This window comes from Fringilla coelebs (genome assembly GCF_963513975.1).
Source record: "Fringilla coelebs genome assembly, chromosome: 8".
In the NCBI taxonomy this organism is placed as follows: domain Eukaryota; kingdom Metazoa; phylum Chordata; class Aves; order Passeriformes; family Fringillidae; genus Fringilla; species Fringilla coelebs.
The window spans coordinates 7,651,343-7,670,782 of NC_140066.1; positions in this window are offsets into that span (position 1 = coordinate 7,651,343).

Genomic DNA, 19,440 nt, shown 5'->3' on the forward strand with positions numbered 1-19,440 from the left:
AGCGCCCCGGAATTGGAGAGAAGGAGCCTCCATAGGCCTTGGGGACCAGAGCCGCCCTGTAAGTGGGGACCAGTGCTCTGGAGTCCCGGGCACTTTGCGGTCCAGGCAGCGGCCTGAGCCCCCTGTAAGCAGGGGCGCAGCCTCTTGGCCGCTGCTTTGCGTGCCCAGCGTTATTTTGCCCAGAGGGCCCAGCTCCCAGCACGGCGTGGGACTGCGCCGGACGTCGCGATGGTGAGTGAAGCTGAAGTTGGGGGCTTTTGGGCAGCTGGGGGGCTGTGTGGGTGGTGGCACCAGGAAATCGCTGTGGGGCTGTTGGGTGGCGGCTCCCTGCGGGCACGGGGCCTGGAGCTTCTCAGGCCTGAGTATGCCGTCGTGCATTGGTAGAAGCCGCGGGACGACGAGGCAAGAGCGGCAGCGTCTGAGAGCTCAAGCGTAGAACGGCGAGGCAAGAGCGAGCTTGCGGCTGAAGAGGGACACGAGGGGCCCTCTGGGCAAAGGGCTTTTCCCGGCCCGGGCACCTTCAGGGTGCCACGGCTGGCTTTTGCGCTGGGCGACCTCCCTGTGTGCAGGGCTGGTCTTTGCTGTGGTGGGCCTTTTGCCCTTGTGCTCCTTTGGCTGCCCAGAGAGAGGGGCAACCCTGTAAAGGAGGGTGAGAGCCCCTGTCTCAGCACCGGAGGGGGGAAACGGAGCTCTCCCGGCCCCCAGCCCAGCTACCCTGTAAGCAGGGCAGGGCTTTTCCCCAGCCCCGGCAGCTTTCTGCCTGCTGCTGGCCCCTGGCCAGCGTGACCCCCTGTACTCGGGGCGTGTCACAGCCCGTGTCCCCTGTGCCAGGCCTGAAGCGCTTCAGCCCGTTGAGGCCCCCGTGGCCTCCTCTCAGTGCATGGGCAGGTCTGATGCTTTCCTCTCCCGCTCAGCGTTAGGAAGGGCTCCCTAGAGTAGGCTGGCTGCACAGAACTTGCTCCCTCTTCTGGGACTGTCTCCCCTCCCCTGTCTCCCCCTCCCCTGCCTTCCGCTTTGCTGGTGTGAGTGAGGAAGCGTGTTTGTGCTTTAGTCTCCCCGCCTTTAGGAGCAGAACAGCACAGCATAGACTTCCCAGGAGGGAAAGAGGAGCTCTGTGCAGCCACAGGCGGGTGCCCGAATTGCACGGGTGGAGAAAGCATCCGGCCTTGCCCCTGCTTTCTGAGGACGGTGCGAAGCCGCTTAGCGGCAGCGCGGACAGCACGACCCGCCTGTAGCCAGGGCCTGGGCGTGCGCCCGTGCTGCCGGCGGTGCTGGTGAGCTGCCAGCGTGCGGGCCCTGTACTCGGGGCCCGTGTCAGGACCTTGGCGGCACCCTTTGTCCCCAGGAGGAGCAGCCCCACCCAGGTCCCTGTAAGCAGGGCTGGGGAGGCTCCTTTAGCCAGGCGACAGGAACGAGCGCTCCCGGGCCCTTGCCGGGGAGCAGCTTGCAGAAGTGCCGTGCCGCAGGGCACGGTCCCGCCTTTGGCACAGCTTCGGGCTGGCGCCACATCCCTGGGGGCCTTGTAGAGGAGGCTCCCGGGGCTCTGCAGACGGCTGTGTTGCCGCGCTGCGCTGCGGCCGTGCTCTGGCCCGTCCCTAAGTGGGGCGCGGGCCGGAGCCTGTGCTCCGTAGTGCTTGTTGGGCGGTGCCGGGCAGCAGGGGGCGGCCCCGTAAGCGGGGTTCTTTGCGTCCCCTGGCCTCGGCGGGCGGTTGGAGGGACCCCCTGTAATCAGGCGGGTGTCCCTGGCCCCGGTCTTTCAGAGGCATGGGGCCAGGAGTCATGGGGCCGGGCGTGTGCCCTCCCTGTCCTCGGGGCTGGGCTCATGGCCCTTCGGGCCCCTCGGCGTTAGGCCGTGAGCTCGACTGCCTGACGTTAGAGTCTGGTTCCTGTTGCCTTGGGGGAAGGCCGAGCTCTGTGGCTCCCTGGGTGTGGACCGGCCTGTAAGCAGGCTGCGGGTCTGGGGGCCTTTGTGCTCCCTTCAGCTGGCAGCCTGTGCGGGGCGCCCGCCCCGTTAGTGGGGGAGCGCCCCGGAATTGGAGAGAAGGAGCCTCCATAGGCCTTGGGGACCAGAGCCGCCCTGTAAGTGGGGACCAGTGCTCTGGAGTCCCGGGCACTTTGCGGTCCAGGCAGCGGCCTGAGCCCCCTGTAAGCAGGGGCGCAGCCTCTTGGCCGCTGCTTTGCGTGCCCAGCGTTATTTTGCCCAGAGGGCCCAGCTCCCAGCACGGCGTGGGACTGCGCCGGACGTCGCGATGGTGAGTGAAGCTGAAGTTGGGGGCTTTTGGGCAGCTGGGGGGCTGTGTGGGTGGTGGCACCAGGAAATCGCTGTGGGGCTGTTGGGTGGCGGCTCCCTGCGGGCACGGGGCCTGGAGCTTCTCAGGCCTGAGTGTGCCGTCGTGCATTGGTAGAAGCCGCGGGACGACGAGGCAAGAGCGGCAGCGTCTGAGAGCTCAAGCGTAGAACGGCGAGGCAAGAGCGAGCTTGCGGCTGAAGAGGGACACGAGGGGCCCTCTGGGCAAAGGGCTTTTCCCGGCCCGGGCACCTTCAGGGTGCCACGGCTGGCTTTTGCGCTGGGCGACCTCCCTGTGTGCAGGGCTGGTCTTTGCTGTGGTGGGCCTTTTGCCCTTGTGCTCCTTTGGCTGCCCGGAGAGAGGGGCAACCCTGTAAAGGAGGGTGAGAGCCCCTGTCTCAGCACCGGAGGGGGGAAACGGAGCTCTCCCGGCCCCCAGCCCAGCTACCCTGTAAGCAGGGCAGGGCTTTTCCCCAGCCCCGGCAGCTTTCTGCCTGCTGCTGGCCCCTGGCCAGCGTGACCCCCTGTACTCGGGGCGTGTCACAGCCCGTGTCCCCTGTGCCAGGCCTGAAGCGCTTCAGCCCGTCGAGGCCCCCGTGGCCTCCTCTCAGTGCATGGGCAGGTCTGATGCTTTCCTCTCCCGCTCAGCGTTAGGAAGGGCTCCCTAGAGTAGGCTGGCTGCACAGAACTTGCTCCCTCTTCTGGGACTGTCTCCCCTCCCCTGTCTCCCCCTCCCCTGCCTTCCGCTTTGCTGGTGTGAGTGAGGAAGCGTGTTTGTGCTTTAGTCTCCCCGCCTTTAGGAGCAGAACAGCACAGCATAGACTTCCCAGGAGGGAAAGAGGAGCTCTGTGCAGCCACATGCGGGTGCCCAAATTGCACGGGTGGAGAAAGCATCCGGCCTTGCCCCTGCTTTCTGAGGACGGTGCGAAGCCGCTTAGCGGCAGCGCGGGCAGCACGACCTGCCTGTAGCCAGGGCCTGGGCGTGCGCCCGTGCTGCCGGCGGTGCTGGTGAGCTGCCAGCGTGCGGGCCCTGTACTCGGGGCCCGTGTCAGGACCTTGGCGGCACCCTTTGTCCCCAGGAGGAGCAGCCCCACCCAGGTCCCTGTAAGCAGGGCTGGGGAGGCTCCTTTAGCCAGGCGACAGGAACGAGCGCTCCCGGGCCCTTGCCGGGGAGCAGCTTGCAGAAGTGCCGTGCCGCAGGGCACGGTCCCGCCTTTGGCACAGCTTCGGGCTGGCGCCACATCCCTGGGGGCCTTGTAGAGGAGGCTCCCGGGGCTCTGCAGACGGCTGTGTTGCCGCGCTGCGCTGCGGCCGTGCTCCGGCCCGTCCCTAAGTGGGGCGCGGGCCGGAGCCTGTGCTCCGTAGTGCTTGTTGGGCGGTGCCGGGCAGCAGGGGGCGGCCCCGTAAGCGGGGTTCTTTGCGTCCCCTGGCCTCGGCGGGCGGTTGGAGGGACCCCCTGTAATCAGGCGGGTGTCCCTGGCCCCGGTCTTTCAGAGGCATGGGGCCAGGAGTCATGGGGCCGGGCGTGTGCCCTCCCTGTCCTCGGGGCTGGGCTCATGGCCCTTCGGGCCCCTCGGCGTTAGGCCGTGAGCTCGACTGCCTGACGTTAGAGTCTGGTTCCTGTTGCCTTGGGGGAAGGCCGAGCTCTGTGGCTCCCTGGGTGTGGACCGGCCTGTAAGCAGGCTGCGGGTCTGGGGGCCTTTGTGCTCCCTTCAGCTGGCAGCCTGTGCGGGGCGCCCGCCCCGTTAGTGGGGGAGCGCCCCGGAATTGGAGAGAAGGAGCCTCCATAGGCCTTGGGGACCAGAGCCGCCCTGTAAGTGGGGACCAGTGCTCTGGAGTCCCGGGCACTTTGCGGTCCAGGCAGCGGCCTGAGCCCCCTGTAAGCAGGGGCGCAGCCTCTTGGCCGCTGCTTTGCGTGCCCAGCGTTATTTTGCCCAGAGGGCCCAGCTCCCAGCACGGCGTGGGACTGCGCCGGACGTCGCGATGGTGAGTGAAGCTGAAGTTGGGGGCTTTTGGGCAGCTGGGGGGCTGTGTGGGTGGTGGCACCAGGAAATCGCTGTGGGGCTGTTGGGTGGCGGCTCCCTGCGGGCACGGGGCCTGGAGCTTCTCAGGCCTGAGTGTGCCGTCGTGCATTGGTAGAAGCCGCGGGACGACGAGGCAAGAGCGGCAGCGTCTGAGAGCTCAAGCGTAGAACGGCGAGGCAAGAGCGAGCTTGCGGCTGAAGAGGGACACGAGGGGCCCTCTGGGCAAAGGGCTTTTCCCGGCCCGGGCACCTTCAGGGTGCCACGGCTGGCTTTTGCGCTGGGCGACCTCCCTGTGTGCAGGGCTGGTCTTTGCTGTGGTGGGCCTTTTGCCCTTGTGCTCCTTTGGCTGCCCAGAGAGAGGGGCAACCCTGTAAAGGAGGGTGAGAGCCCCTGTCTCAGCACCGGAGGGGGGAAACGGAGCTCTCCCGGCCCCCAGCCCAGCTACCCTGTAAGCAGGGCAGGGCTTTTCCCCAGCCCCGGCAGCTTTCTGCCTGCTGCTGGCCCCTGGCCAGCGTGACCCCCTGTACTCGGGGCGTGTCACAGCCCGTGTCCCCTGTGCCAGGCCTGAAGCGCTTCAGCCCGTCGAGGCCCCCGTGGCCTCCTCTCAGTGCATGGGCAGGTCTGATGCTTTCCTCTCCCGCTCAGTGTTAGGAAGGGCTCCCTAGAGTAGGCTGGCTGCACAGAACTTGCTCCCTCTTCTGGGACTGTCTCCCCTCCCCTGTCTCCCCCTCCCCTGCCTTCCGCTTTGCTGGTGTGAGTGAGGAAGCGTGTTTGTGCTTTAGTCTCCCCGCCTTTAGGAGCAGAACAGCACAGCATAGACTTCCCAGGAGGGAAAGAGGAGCTCTGTGCAGCCACAGGCGGGTGCCCGAATTGCACGGGTGGAGAAAGCATCCGGCCTTGCCCCTGCTTTCTGAGGACGGTGCGAAGCCGCTTAGCGGCAGCGCGGACAGCACGACCCGCCTGTAGCCAGGGCCTGGGCGTGCGCCCGTGCTGCCGGCGGTGCTGGTGAGCTGCCAGCGTGCGGGCCCTGTACTCGGGGCCCGTGTCAGGACCTTGGCGGCACCCTTTGTCCCCAGGAGGAGCAGCCCCACCCAGGTCCCTGTAAGCAGGGCTGGGGAGGCTCCTTTAGCCAGGCGACAGGAACGAGCGCTCCCGGGCCCTTGCCGGGGAGCAGCTTGCAGAAGTGCCGTGCCGCAGGGCACGGTCCCGCCTTTGGCACAGCTTCGGGCTGGCGCCACATCCCTGGGGGCCTTGTAGAGGAGGCTCCCGGGGCTCTGCAGACGGCTGTGTTGCCGCGCTGCGCTGCGGCCGTGCTCCGGCCCGTCCCTAAGTGGGGCGCGGGCCGGAGCCTGTGCTCCGTAGTGCTTGTTGGGCGGTGCCGGGCAGCAGGGGGCGGCCCCGTAAGCGGGGTTCTTTGCGTCCCCTGGCCTCGGCGGGCGGTTGGAGGGACCCCCTGTAATCAGGCGGGTGTCCCTGGCCCCGGTCTTTCAGAGGCATGGGGCCAGGAGTCATGGGGCCGGGCGTGTGCCCTCCCTGTCCTCGGGGCTGGGCTCATGGCCCTTCGGGCCCCTCGGCGTTAGGCCGTGAGCTCGACTGCCTGACGTTAGAGTCTGGTTCCTGTTGCCTTGGGGGAAGGCCAAGCTCTGTGGCTCCCTGGGTGTGGACCGGCCTGTAAGCAGGCTGCGGGTCTGGGAGCCTTTGTGCTCCCTTCAGCTGGCAGCCTGTGCGGGGCGCCCGCCCCGTTAGTGGGGGAGCGCCCCGGAATTGGAGAGAAGGAGCCTCCATAGGCCTTGGGGACCAGAGCCGCCCTGTAAGTGGGGACCAGTGCTCTGGAGTCCCGGGCACTTTGCGGTCCAGGCAGCGGCCTGAGCCCCCTGTAAGCAGGGGCGCAGCCTCTTGGCCGCTGCTTTGCGTGCCCAGCGTTATTTTGCCCAGAGGGCCCAGCTCCCAGCACGGCGTGGGACTGCGCCGGACGTCGCGATGGTGAGTGAAGCTGAAGTTGGGGGCTTTTGGGCAGCTGGGGGGCTGTGTGGGTGGTGGCACCAGGAAATCGCTGTGGGGCTGTTGGGTGGCGGCTCCCTGCGGGCACGGGGCCTGGAGCTTCTCAGGCCTGAGTATGCCGTCGTGCATTGGTAGAAGCCGCGGGACGACGAGGCAAGAGCGGCAGCGTCTGAGAGCTCAAGCGTAGAACGGCGAGGCAAGAGCGAGCTTGCGGCTGAAGAGGGACACGAGGGGCCCTCTGGGCAAAGGGCTTTTCCCGGCCCGGGCACCTTCAGGGTGCCACGGCTGGCTTTTGCGCTGGGCGACCTCCCTGTGTGCAGGGCTGGTCTTTGCTGTGGTGGGCCTTTTGCCCTTGTGCTCCTTTGGCTGCCCGGAGAGAGGGGCAACCCTGTAAAGGAGGGTGAGAGCCCCTGTCTCAGCACCGGAGGGGGGAAACGGAGCTCTCCCGGCCCCCAGCCCAGCTACCCTGTAAGCAGGGCAGGGCTTTTCCCCAGCCCCGGCAGCTTTCTGCCTGCTGCTGGCCCCTGGCCAGCGTGACCCCCTGTACTCGGGGCGTGTCACAGCCCGTGTCCCCTGTGCCAGGCCTGAAGCGCTTCAGCCCGTCGAGGCCCCCGTGGCCTCCTCTCAGTGCATGGGCAGGTCTGATGCTTTCCTCTCCCGCTCAGCGTTAGGAAGGGCTCCCTAGAGTAGGCTGGCTGCACAGAACTTGCTCCCTCTTCTGGGACTGTCTCCCCTCCCCTGTCTCCCCCTCCCCTGCCTTCCGCTTTGCTGGTGTGAGTGAGGAAGCGTGTTTGTGCTTTAGTCTCCCCGCCTTTAGGAGCAGAACAGCACAGCATAGACTTCCCAGGAGGGAAAGAGGAGCTCTGTGCAGCCACAGGCGGGTGCCCGAATTGCACGGGTGGAGAAAGCATCCGGCCTTGCCCCTGCTTTCTGAGGATGGTGCGAAGCCGCTTAGCGGCAGCGCGGGCAGCACGACCCGCCTGTAGCCAGGGCCTGGGCGTGCGCCCGTGCTGCCGGCGGTGCTGGTGAGCTGCCAGCGTGCGGGCCCTGTACTCGGGGCCCGTGTCAGGACCTTGGCGGCACCCTTTGTCCCCAGGAGGAGCAGCCCCACCCAGGTCCCTGTAAGCAGGGCTGGGGAGGCTCCTTTAGCCAGGCGACAGGAACGAGCGCTCCCGGGCCCTTGCCGGGGAGCAGCTTGCAGAAGTGCCGTGCCGCAGGGCACGGTCCCGCCTTTGGCACAGCTTCGGGCTGGCGCCACATCCCTGGGGGCCTTGTAGAGGAGGCTCCCGGGGCTCTGCAGACGGCTGTGTTGCCGCGCTGCGCTGCGGCCGTGCTCCGGCCCGTCCCTAAGTGGGGCGCGGGCCGGAGCCTGTGCTCCGTAGTGCTTGTTGGGCGGTGCCGGGCAGCAGGGGGCGGCCCCGTAAGCGGGGTTCTTTGCGTCCCCTGGCCTCGGCGGGCGGTTGGAGGGACCCCCTGTAATCAGGCGGGTGTCCCTGGCCCCGGTCTTTCAGAGGCATGGGGCCAGGAGTCATGGGGCCGGGCGTGTGCCCTCCCTGTCCTCGGGGCTGGGCTCATGGCCCTTCGGGCCCCTCGGCGTTAGGCCGTGAGCTCGACTGCCTGACGTTAGAGTCTGGTTCCTGTTGCCTTGGGGGAAGGCCGAGCTCTGTGGCTCCCTGGGTGTGGACCGGCCTGTAAGCAGGCTGCGGGTCTGGGGGCCTTTGTGCTCCCTTCAGCTGGCAGCCTGTGCGGGGCGCCCGCCCCGTTAGTGGGGGAGCGCCCCGGAATTGGAGAGAAGGAGCCTCCATAGGCCTTGGGGACCAGAGCCGCCCTGTAAGTGGGGACCAGTGCTCTGGAGTCCCGGGCACTTTGCGGTCCAGGCAGCGGCCTGAGCCCCCTGTAAGCAGGGGCGCAGCCTCTTGGCCGCTGCTTTGCGTGCCCAGCGTTATTTTGCCCAGAGGGCCCAGCTCCCAGCACGGCGTGGGACTGCGCCGGACGTCGCGATGGTGAGTGAAGCTGAAGTTGGGGGCTTTTGGGCAGCTGGGGGGCTGTGTGGGTGGTGGCACCAGGAAATCGCTGTGGGGCTGTTGGGTGGCGGCTCCCTGCGGGCACGGGGCCTGGAGCTTCTCAGGCCTGAGTATGCCGTCGTGCATTGGTAGAAGCCGCGGGACGACGAGGCAAGAGCGGCAGCGTCTGAGAGCTCAAGCGTAGAACGGCGAGGCAAGAGCGAGCTTGCGGCTGAAGAGGGACACGAGGGGCCCTCTGGGCAAAGGGCTTTTCCCGGCCTGGGCACCTTCAGGGTGCCACGGCTGGCTTTTGCGCTGGGCGACCTCCCTGTGTGCAGGGCTGGTCTTTGCTGTGGTGGGCCTTTTGCCCTTGTGCTCCTTTGGCTGCCCAGAGAGAGGGGCAACCCTGTAAAGGAGGGTGAGAGCCCCTGTCTCAGCACCGGAGGGGGGAAACGGAGCTCTCCCGGCCCCCAGCCCAGCTACCCTGTAAGCAGGGCAGGGCTTTTCCCCAGCCCCGGCAGCTTTCTGCCTGCTGCTGGCCCCTGGCCAGCGTGACCCCCTGTACTCGGGGCGTGTCACAGCCCGTGTCCCCTGTGCCAGGCCTGAAGCGCTTCAGCCCGTCGAGGCCCCCGTGGCCTCCTCTCAGTGCATGGGCAGGTCTGATGCTTTCCTCTCCCGCTCAGCGTTAGGAAGGGCTCCCTAGAGTAGGCTGGCTGCACAGAACTTGCTCCCTCTTCTGGGACTGTCTCCCCTCCCCTGTCTCCCCCTCCCCTGCCTTCCGCTTTGCTGGTGTGAGTGAGGAAGCGTGTTTGTGCTTTAGTCTCCCCGCCTTTAGGAGCAGAACAGCACAGCATAGACTTCCCAGGAGGGAAAGAGGAGCTCTGTGCAGCCACAGGCGGGTGCCCGAATTGCACGGGTGGAGAAAGCATCCGGCCTTGCCCCTGCTTTCTGAGGACGGTGCGAAGCCGCTTAGCGGCAGCGCGGACAGCACGACCCGCCTGTAGCCAGGGCCTGGGCGTGCGCCCGTGCTGCCGGCGGTGCTGGTGAGCTGCCAGCGTGCGGGCCCTGTACTCGGGGCCCGTGTCAGGACCTTGGCGGCACCCTTTGTCCCCAGGAGGAGCAGCCCCACCCAGGTCCCTGTAAGCAGGGCTGGGGAGGCTCCTTTAGCCAGGCGACAGGAACGAGCGCTCCCGGGCCCTTGCCGGGGAGCAGCTTGCAGAAGTGCCGTGCCGCAGGGCACGGTCCCGCCTTTGGCACAGCTTCGGGCTGGCGCCACATCCCTGGGGGCCTTGTAGAGGAGGCTCCCGGGGCTCTGCAGACGGCTGTGTTGCCGCGCTGCGCTGCGGCCGTGCTCCGGCCCGTCCCTAAGTGGGGCGCGGGCCGGAGCCTGTGCTCCGTAGTGCTTGTTGGGCGGTGCCGGGCAGCAGGGGGCGGCCCCGTAAGCGGGGTTCTTTGCGTCCCCTGGCCTCGGCGGGCGGTTGGAGGGACCCCCTGTAATCAGGCGGGTGTCCCTGGCCCCGGTCTTTCAGAGGCATGGGGCCAGGAGTCATGGGGCCGGGCGTGTGCCCTCCCTGTCCTCGGGGCTGGGCTCATGGCCCTTCGGGCCCCTCGGCGTTAGGCCGTGAGCTCGACTGCCTGACGTTAGAGTCTGGTTCCTGTTGCCTTGGGGGAAGGCCGAGCTCTGTGGCTCCCTGGGTGTGGACCGGCCTGTAAGCAGGCTGCGGGTCTGGGGGCCTTTGTGCTCCCTTCAGCTGGCAGCCTGTGCGGGGCGCCCGCCCCGTTAGTGGGGGAGCGCCCCGGAATTGGAGAGAAGGAGCCTCCATAGGCCTTGGGGACCAGAGCCGCCCTGTAAGTGGGGACCAGTGCTCTGGAGTCCCGGGCACTTTGCGGTCCAGGCAGCGGCCTGAGCCCCCTGTAAGCAGGGGCGCAGCCTCTTGGCCGCTGCTTTGCGTGCCCAGCGTTATTTTGCCCAGAGGGCCCAGCTCCCAGCACGGCGTGGGACTGCGCCGGACGTCGCGATGGTGAGTGAAGCTGAAGTTGGGGGCTTTTGGGCAGCTGGGGGGCTGTGTGGGTGGTGGCACCAGGAAATCGCTGTGGGGCTGTTGGGTGGCGGCTCCCTGCGGGCACGGGGCCTGGAGCTTCTCAGGCCTGAGTGTGCCGTCGTGCATTGGTAGAAGCCGCGGGACGACGAGGCAAGAGCGGCAGCGTCTGAGAGCTCAAGCGTAGAACGGCGAGGCAAGAGCGAGCTTGCGGCTGAAGAGGGACACGAGGGGCCCTCTGGGCAAAGGGCTTTTCCCGGCCCGGGCACCTTCAGGGTGCCACGGCTGGCTTTTGCGCTGGGCGACCTCCCTGTGTGCAGGGCTGGTCTTTGCTGTGGTGGGCCTTTTGCCCTTGTGCTCCTTTGGCTGCCCAGAGAGAGGGGCAACCCTGTAAAGGAGGGTGAGAGCCCCTGTCTCAGCACCGGAGGGGGGAAACGGAGCTCTCCCGGCCCCCAGCCCAGCTACCCTGTAAGCAGGGCAGGGCTTTTCCCCAGCCCCGGCAGCTTTCTGCCTGCTGCTGGCCCCTGGCCAGCGTGACCCCCTGTACTCGGGGCGTGTCACAGCCCGTGTCCCCTGTGCCAGGCCTGAAGCGCTTCAGCCCGTCGAGGCCCCCGTGGCCTCCTCTCAGTGCATGGGCAGGTCTGATGCTTTCCTCTCCCGCTCAGCGTTAGGAAGGGCTCCCTAGAGTAGGCTGGCTGCACAGAACTTGCTCCCTCTTCTGGGACTGTCTCCCCTCCCCTGTCTCCCCCTCCCCTGCCTTCCGCTTTGCTGGTGTGAGTGAGGAAGCGTGTTTGTGCTTTAGTCTCCCCGCCTTTAGGAGCAGAACAGCACAGCATAGACTTCCCAGGAGGGAAAGAGGAGCTCTGTGCAGCCACAGGCGGGTGCCCGAATTGCACGGGTGGAGAAAGCATCCGGCCTTGCCCCTGCTTTCTGAGGACGGTGCGAAGCCGCTTAGCGGCAGCGCGGGCAGCACGACCCGCCTGTAGCCAGGGCCTGGGCGTGCGCCCGTGCTGCCGGCGGTGCTGGTGAGCTGCCAGCGTGCGGGCCCTGTACTCGGGGCCCGTGTCAGGACCTTGGCGGCACCCTTTGTCCCCAGGAGGAGCAGCCCCACCCAGGTCCCTGTAAGCAGGGCTGGGGAGGCTCCTTTAGCCAGGCGACAGGAACGAGCGCTCCCGGGCCCTTGCCGGGGAGCAGCTTGCAGAAGTGCCGTGCCGCAGGGCACGGTCCCGCCTTTGGCACAGCTTCGGGCTGGCGCCACATCCCTGGGGGCCTTGTAGAGGAGGCTCCCGGGGCTCTGCAGACGGCTGTGTTGCCGCGCTGCGCTGCGGCCGTGCTCCGGCCCGTCCCTAAGTGGGGCGCGGGCCGGAGCCTGTGCTCCGTAGTGCTTGTTGGGCGGTGCCGGGCAGCAGGGGGCGGCCCCGTAAGCGGGGTTCTTTGCGTCCCCTGGCCTCGGCGGGCGGTTGGAGGGACCCCCTGTAATCAGGCGGGTGTCCCTGGCCCCGGTCTTTCAGAGGCATGGGGCCAGGAGTCATGGGGCCGGGCGTGTGCCCTCCCTGTCCTCGGGGCTGGGCTCATGGCCCTTCGGGCCCCTCGGCGTTAGGCCGTGAGCTCGACTGCCTGACGTTAGAGTCTGGTTCCTGTTGCCTTGGGGGAAGGCCGAGCTCTGTGGCTCCCTGGGTGTGGACCGGCCTGTAAGCAGGCTGCGGGTCTGGGGGCCTTTGTGCTCCCTTCAGCTGGCAGCCTGTGCGGGGCGCCCGCCCCGTTAGTGGGGGAGCGCCCCGGAATTGGAGAGAAGGAGCCTCCATAGGCCTTGGGGACCAGAGCCGCCCTGTAAGTGGGGACCAGTGCTCTGGAGTCCCGGGCACTTTGCGGTCCAGGCAGCGGCCTGAGCCCCCTGTAAGCAGGGGCGCAGCCTCTTGGCCGCTGCTTTGCGTGCCCAGCGTTATTTTGCCCAGAGGGCCCAGCTCCCAGCACGGCGTGGGACTGCGCCGGACGTCGCGATGGTGAGTGAAGCTGAAGTTGGGGGCTTTTGGGCAGCTGGGGGGCTGTGTGGGTGGTGGCACCAGGAAATCGCTGTGGGGCTGTTGGGTGGCGGCTCCCTGCGGGCACGGGGCCTGGAGCTTCTCAGGCCTGAGTGTGCCGTCGTGCATTGGTAGAAGCCGCGGGACGACGAGGCAAGAGCGGCAGCGTCTGAGAGCTCAAGCGTAGAACGGCGAGGCAAGAGCGAGCTTGCGGCTGAAGAGGGACACGAGGGGCCCTCTGGGCAAAGGGCTTTTCCCGGCCCGGGCACCTTCAGGGTGCCACGGCTGGCTTTTGCGCTGGGCGACCTCCCTGTGTGCAGGGCTGGTCTTTGCTGTGGTGGGCCTTTTGCCCTTGTGCTCCTTTGGCTGCCCAGAGAGAGGGGCAACCCTGTAAAGGAGGGTGAGAGCCCCTGTCTCAGCACCGGAGGGGGGAAACGGAGCTCTCCCGGCCCCCAGCCCAGCTACCCTGTAAGCAGGGCAGGGCTTTTCCCCAGCCCCGGCAGCTTTCTGCCTGCTGCTGGCCCCTGGCCAGCGTGACCCCCTGTACTCGGGGCGTGTCACAGCCCGTGTCCCCTGTGCCAGGCCTGAAGCGCTTCAGCCCGTCGAGGCCCCCGTGGCCTCCTCTCAGTGCATGGGCAGGTCTGATGCTTTCCTCTCCCGCTCAGCGTTAGGAAGGGCTCCCTAGAGTAGGCTGGCTGCACAGAACTTGCTCCCTCTTCTGGGACTGTCTCCCCTCCCCTGTCTCCCCCTCCCCTGCCTTCCGCTTTGCTGGTGTGAGTGAGGAAGCGTGTTTGTGCTTTAGTCTCCCCGCCTTTAGGAGCAGAACAGCACAGCATAGACTTCCCAGGAGGGAAAGAGGAGCTCTGTGCAGCCACAGGCGGGTGCCCGAATTGCACGGGTGGAGAAAGCATCCGGCCTTGCCCCTGCTTTCTGAGGACGGTGCGAAGCCGCTTAGCGGCAGCGCGGGCAGCACGACCCGCCTGTAGCCAGGGCCTGGGCGTGCGCCCGTGCTGCCGGCGGTGCTGGTGAGCTGCCAGCGTGCGGGCCCTGTACTCGGGGCCCGTGTCAGGACCTTGGCGGCACCCTTTGTCCCCAGGAGGAGCAGCCCCACCCAGGTCCCTGTAAGCAGGGCTGGGGAGGCTCCTTTAGCCAGGCGACAGGAACGAGCGCTCCCGGGCCCTTGCCGGGGAGCAGCTTGCAGAAGTGCCGTGCCGCAGGGCACGGTCCCGCCTTTGGCACAGCTTCGGGCTGGCGCCACATCCCTGGGGGCCTTGTAGAGGAGGCTCCCGGGGCTCTGCAGACGGCTGTGTTGCCGCGCTGCGCTGCGGCCGTGCTCCGGCCCGTCCCTAAGTGGGGCGCGGGCCGGAGCCTGTGCTCCGTAGTGCTTGTTGGGCGGTGCCGGGCAGCAGGGGGCGGCCCCGTAAGCGGGGTTCTTTGCGTCCCCTGGCCTCGGCGGGCGGTTGGAGGGACCCCCTGTAATCAGGCGGGTGTCCCTGGCCCCGGTCTTTCAGAGGCATGGGGCCAGGAGTCATGGGGCCGGGCGTGTGCCCTCCCTGTCCTCGGGGCTGGGCTCATGGCCCTTCGGGCCCCTCGGCGTTAGGCCGTGAGCTCGACTGCCTGACGTTAGAGTCTGGTTCCTGTTGCCTTGGGGGAAGGCCGAGCTCTGTGGCTCCCTGGGTGTGGACCGGCCTGTAAGCAGGCTGCGGGTCTGGGAGCCTTTGTGCTCCCTTCAGCTGGCAGCCTGTGCGGGGCGCCCGCCCCGTTAGTGGGGGAGCGCCCCGGAATTGGAGAGAAGGAGCCTCCATAGGCCTTGGGGACCAGAGCCGCCCTGTAAGTGGGGACCAGTGCTCTGGAGTCCCGGGCACTTTGCGGTCCAGGCAGCGGCCTGAGCCCCCTGTAAGCAGGGGCGCAGCCTCTTGGCCGCTGCTTTGCGTGCCCAGCGTTATTTTGCCCAGAGGGCCCAGCTCCCAGCACGGCGTGGGACTGCGCCGGACGTCGCGATGGTGAGTGAAGCTGAAGTTGGGGGCTTTTGGGCAGCTGGGGGGCTGTGTGGGTGGTGGCACCAGGAAATCGCTGTGGGGCTGTTGGGTGGCGGCTCCCTGCGGGCACGGGGCCTGGAGCTTCTCAGGCCTGAGTGTGCCGTCGTGCATTGGTAGAAGCCGCGGGACGACGAGGCAAGAGCGGCAGCGTCTGAGAGCTCAAGCGTAGAACGGCGAGGCAAGAGCGAGCTTGCGGCTGAAGAGGGACACGAGGGGCCCTCTGGGCAAAGGGCTTTTCCCGGCCCGGGCACCTTCAGGGTGCCACGGCTGGCTTTTGCGCTGGGCGACCTCCCTGTGTGCAGGGCTGGTCTTTGCTGTGGTGGGCCTTTTGCCCTTGTGCTCCTTTGGCTGCCCAGAGAGAGGGGCAACCCTGTAAAGGAGGGTGAGAGCCCCTGTCTCAGCACCGGAGGGGGGAAACGGAGCTCTCCCGGCCCCCAGCCCAGCTACCCTGTAAGCAGGGCAGGGCTTTTCCCCAGCCCCGGCAGCTTTCTGCCTGCTGCTGGCCCCTGGCCAGCGTGACCCCCTGTACTCGGGGCGTGTCACAGCCCGTGTCCCCTGTGCCAGGCCTGAAGCGCTTCAGCCCGTCGAGGCCCCCGTGGCCTCCTCTCAGTGCATGGGCAGGTCTGATGCTTTCCTCTCCCGCTCAGCGTTAGGAAGGGCTCCCTAGAGTAGGCTGGCTGCACAGAACTTGCTCCCTCTTCTGGGACTGTCTCCCCTCCCCTGTCTCCCCCTCCCCTGCCTTCCGCTTTGCTGGTGTGAGTGAGGAAGCGTGTTTGTGCTTTAGTCTCCCCGCCTTTAGGAGCAGAACAGCACAGCATAGACTTCCCAGGAGGGAAAGAGGAGCTCTGTGCAGCCACAGGCGGGTGCCCGAATTGCACGGGTGGAGAAAGCATCCGGCCTTGCCCCTGCTTTCTGAGGACGGTGCGAAGCCGCTTAGCGGCAGCGCGGGCAGCACGACCCGCCTGTAGCCAGGGCCTGGGCGTGCGCCCGTGCTGCCGGCGGTGCTGGTGAGCTGCCAGCGTGCGGGCCCTGTACTCGGGGCCCGTGTCAGGACCTTGGCGGCACCCTTTGTCCCCAGGAGGAGCAGCCCCACCCAGGTCCCTGTAAGCAGGGCTGGGGAGGCTCCTTTAGCCAGGCGACAGGAACGAGCGCTCCCGGGCCCTTGCCGGGGAGCAGCTTGCAGAAGTGCCGTGCCGCAGGGCACGGTCCCGCCTTTGGCACAGCTTCGGGCTGGCGCCACATCCCTGGGGGCCTTGTAGAGGAGGCTCCCGGGGCTCTGCAGACGGCTGTGTTGCCGCGCTGCGCTGCGGCCGTGCTCCGGCCCGTCCCTAAGTGGGGCGCGGGCCGGAGCCTGTGCTCCGTAGTGCTTGTTGGGCGGTGCCGGGCAGCAGGGGGCGGCCCCGTAAGCGGGGTTCTTTGCGTCCCCTGGCCTCGGCGGGCGGTTGGAGGGACCCCCTGTAATCAGACGGGTGTCCCTGGCCCCGGTCTTTCAGAGGCATGGGGCCAGGAGTCATGGGGCCGGGCGTGTGCCCTCCCTGTCCTCGGGGCTGGGCTCATGGCCCTTCGGGCCCCTCGGCGTTAGGCCGTGAGCTCGACTGCCTGACGTTAGAGTCTGGTTCCTGTTGCCTTGGGGGAAGGCCGAGCTCTGTGGCTCCCTGGGTGTGGACCGGCCTGTAAGCAGGCTGCGGGTCTGGGGGCCTTTGTGCTCCCTTCAGCTGGCAGCCTGTGCGGGGCGCCCGCCCCGTTAGTGGGGGAGCGCCCCGGAATTGGAGAGAAGGAGCCTCCATAGGCCTTGGGGACCAGAGCCGCCCTGTAAGTGGGGACCAGTGCTCTGGAGTCCCGGGCACTTTGCGGTCCAGGCAGCGGCCTGAGCCCCCTGTAAGCAGGGGCGCAGCCTCTTGGCCGCTGCTTTGCGTGCCCAGCGGTATTTTGCCCAGAGGGCCCAGCTCCCAGCACGGCGTGGGACTGCGCCGGACGTCGCGATGGTGAGTGAAGCTGAAGTTGGGGGCTTTTGGGCAGCTGGGGGGCTGTGTGGGTGGTGGCACCAGGAAATCGCTGTGGGGCTGTTGGGTGGCGGCTCCCTGCGGGCACGGGGCCTGGAGCTTCTCAGGCCTGAGTGTGCCGTCGTGCATTGGTAGAAGCCGCGGGACGACGAGGCAAGAGCGGCAGCGTCTGAGAGCTCAAGCGTAGAACGGCGAGGCAAGAGCGAGCTTGCGGCTGAAGAGGGACACGAGGGGCCCTCTGGGCAAAGGGCTTTTCCCGGCCCGGGCACCTTCAGGGTGCCACGGCTGGCTTTTGCGCTGGGCGACCTCCCTGTGTGCAGGGCTGGTCTTTGCTGTGGTGGGCCTTTTGCCCTTGTGCTCCTTTGGCTGCCCGGAGAGAGGGGCAACCCTGTAAAGGAGGGTGAGAGCCCCTGTCTCAGCACCGGAGGGGGGAAACGGAGCTCTCCCGGCCCCCAGCCCAGCTACCCTGTAAGCAGGGCAGGGCTTTTCCCCAGCCCCGGCAGCTTTCTGCCTGCTGCTGGCCCCTGGCCAGCGTGACCCCCTGTACTCGGGGCGTGTCACAGCCCGTGTCCCCTGTGCCAGGCCTGAAGCGCTTCAGCCCGTCGAGGCCCCCGTGGCCTCCTCTCAGTGCATGGGCAGGTCTGATGCTTTCCTCTCCCGCTCAGCGTTAGGAAGGGCTCCCTAGAGTAGGTTGGCTGCACAGAACTTGCTCCCTCTTCTGGGACTGTCTCCCCTCCCCTGTCTCCCCCTCCCCTGCCTTCCGCTTTGCTGGTGTGAGTGAGGAAGCGTGTTTGTGCTTTAGTCTCCCCGCCTTTAGGAGCAGAACAGCACAGCATAGACTTCCCAGGAGGGAAAGAGGAGCTCTGTGCAGCCACAGGCGGGTGCCCGAATTGCACGGGTGGAGAAAGCATCCGGCCTTGCCCCTGCTTTCTGAGGACGGTGCGAAGCCGCTTAGCGGCAGCGCGGACAGCAGGACCCGCCTGTAGCCAGGGCCTGGGCGTGCGCCCGTGCTGCCGGCGGTGCTGGTGAGCTGCCAGCGTGCGGGCCCTGTACTCGGGGCCCGTGTCAGGACCTTGGCGGCACCCTTTGTCCCCAGGAGGAGCAGCCCCACCCAGGTCCCTGTAAGCAGGGCTGGGGAGGCTCCTTTAGCCAGGCGACAGGAACGAGCGCTCCCGGGCCCTTGCCGGGGAGCAGCTTGCAGAAGTGCCGTGCCGCAGGGCACGGTCCCGCCTTTGGCACAGCTTCGGGCTGGCGCCACATCCCTGGGGGCCTTGTAGAGGAGGCTCCCGGGGCTCTGCAGACGGCTGTGTTGCCGCGCTGCGCTGCGGCCGTGCTCCGGCCCGTCCCTAAGTGGGGCGCGGGCCGGAGCCTGTGCTCCGTAGTGCTTGTTGGGCGGTGCCGGGCAGCAGGGGGCGGCCCCGTAAGCGGGGTTCTTTGCGTCCCCTGGCCTCGGCGGGCGGTTGGAGGGACCCCCTGTAATCAGGCGGGTGTCCCTGGCCCCGGTCTTTCAGAGGCATGGGGCCAGGAGTCATGGGGCCGGGCGTGTGCCCTCCCTGTCCTCGGGGCTGGGCTCATGGCCCTTCGGGCCCCTCGGCGTTAGGCCGTGAGCTCGACTGCCTGACGTTAGAGTCTGGTTCCTGTTGCCTTGGGGGAAGGCCGAGCTCTGTGGCTCCCTGGGTGTGGACCGGCCTGTAAGCAGGCTGCGGGTCTGGGGGCCTTTGTGCTCCCTTCAGCTGGCAGCCTGTGCGGGGCGCCCGCCCCGTTAGTGGGGGAGCGCCCCGGAATTGGAGAGAAGGAGCCTCCATAGGCCTTGGGGACCAGAGCCGCCCTGTAAGTGGGGACCAGTGCTCTGGAGTCCCGGGCACTTTGCGGTCCAGGCAGCGGCCTGAGCCCCCTGTAAGCAGGGGCGCAGCCTCTTGGCCGCTGCTTTGCGTGCCCAGCGTTATTTTGCCCAGAGGGCCCAGCTCCCAGCACGGCGTGGGACTGCGCCGGACGTCGCGATGGTGAGTGAAGCTGAAGTTGGGGGCTTTTGGGCAGCTGGGGGGCTGTGTGGGTGGTGGCACCAGGAAATCGCTGTGGGGCTGTTGGGTGGCGGCTCCCTGCGGGCACGGGGCCTGGAGCTTCTCAGGCCTGAGTGTGCCGTCGTGCATTGGTAGAAGCCGCGGGACGACGAGGCAAGAGCGGCAGCGTCTGAGAGCTCAAGCGTAGAACGGCGAGGCAAGAGCGAGCTTGCGGCTGAAGAGGGACACGAGGGGCCCTCTGGGCAAAGGGCTTTTCCCGGCCCGGGCACCTTCAGGGTGCCACGGCTGGCTTTTGCGCTGGGCGACCTCCCTGTGTGCAGGGCTGGTCTTTGCTGTGGTGGGCCTTTTGCCCTTGTGCTCCTTTGGCTGCCCGGAGAGAGGGGCAACCCTGTAAAGGAGGGTGAGAGCCCCTGTCTCAGCACCGGAGGGGGGAAACGGAGCTCTCCCGGCCCCCAGCCCAGCTACCCTGTAAGCAGGGCAGGGCTTTTCCCCAGCCCCGGCAGCTTTCTGCCTGCTGCTGGCCCCTGGCCAGCGTGACCCCCTGTACTCGGGGCGTGTCACAGCCCGTGTCCCCTGTGCCAGGCCTGAAGCGCTTCAGCCCGTCGAGGCCCCCGTGGCCTCCTCTCAGTGCATGGGCAGGTCTGATGCTTTCCTCTCCCGCTCAGCGTTAGGAAGGGCTCCCTAGAGTAGGCTGGCTGCACAGAACTTGCTCCCTCTTCTGGGACTGTCTCCCCTCCCCTGTCTCCCCCTCCCCTGCCTTCCGCTTTGCTGGTGTGAGTGAGGAAGCGTGTTTGTGCTTTAGTCTCCCCGCCTTTAGGAGCAGAACAGCACAGCATAGACTTCCCAGGAGGGAAAGAGGAGCTCTGTGCAGCCACAGGCGGGTGCCCGAATTGCACGGGTGGAGAAAGCATCCGGCCTTGCCCCTGCTTTCTGAGGACGGTGCGAAGCCGCTTAGCGGCAGCGCGGACAGCACGACCCGCCTGTAGCCAGGGCCTGGGCGTG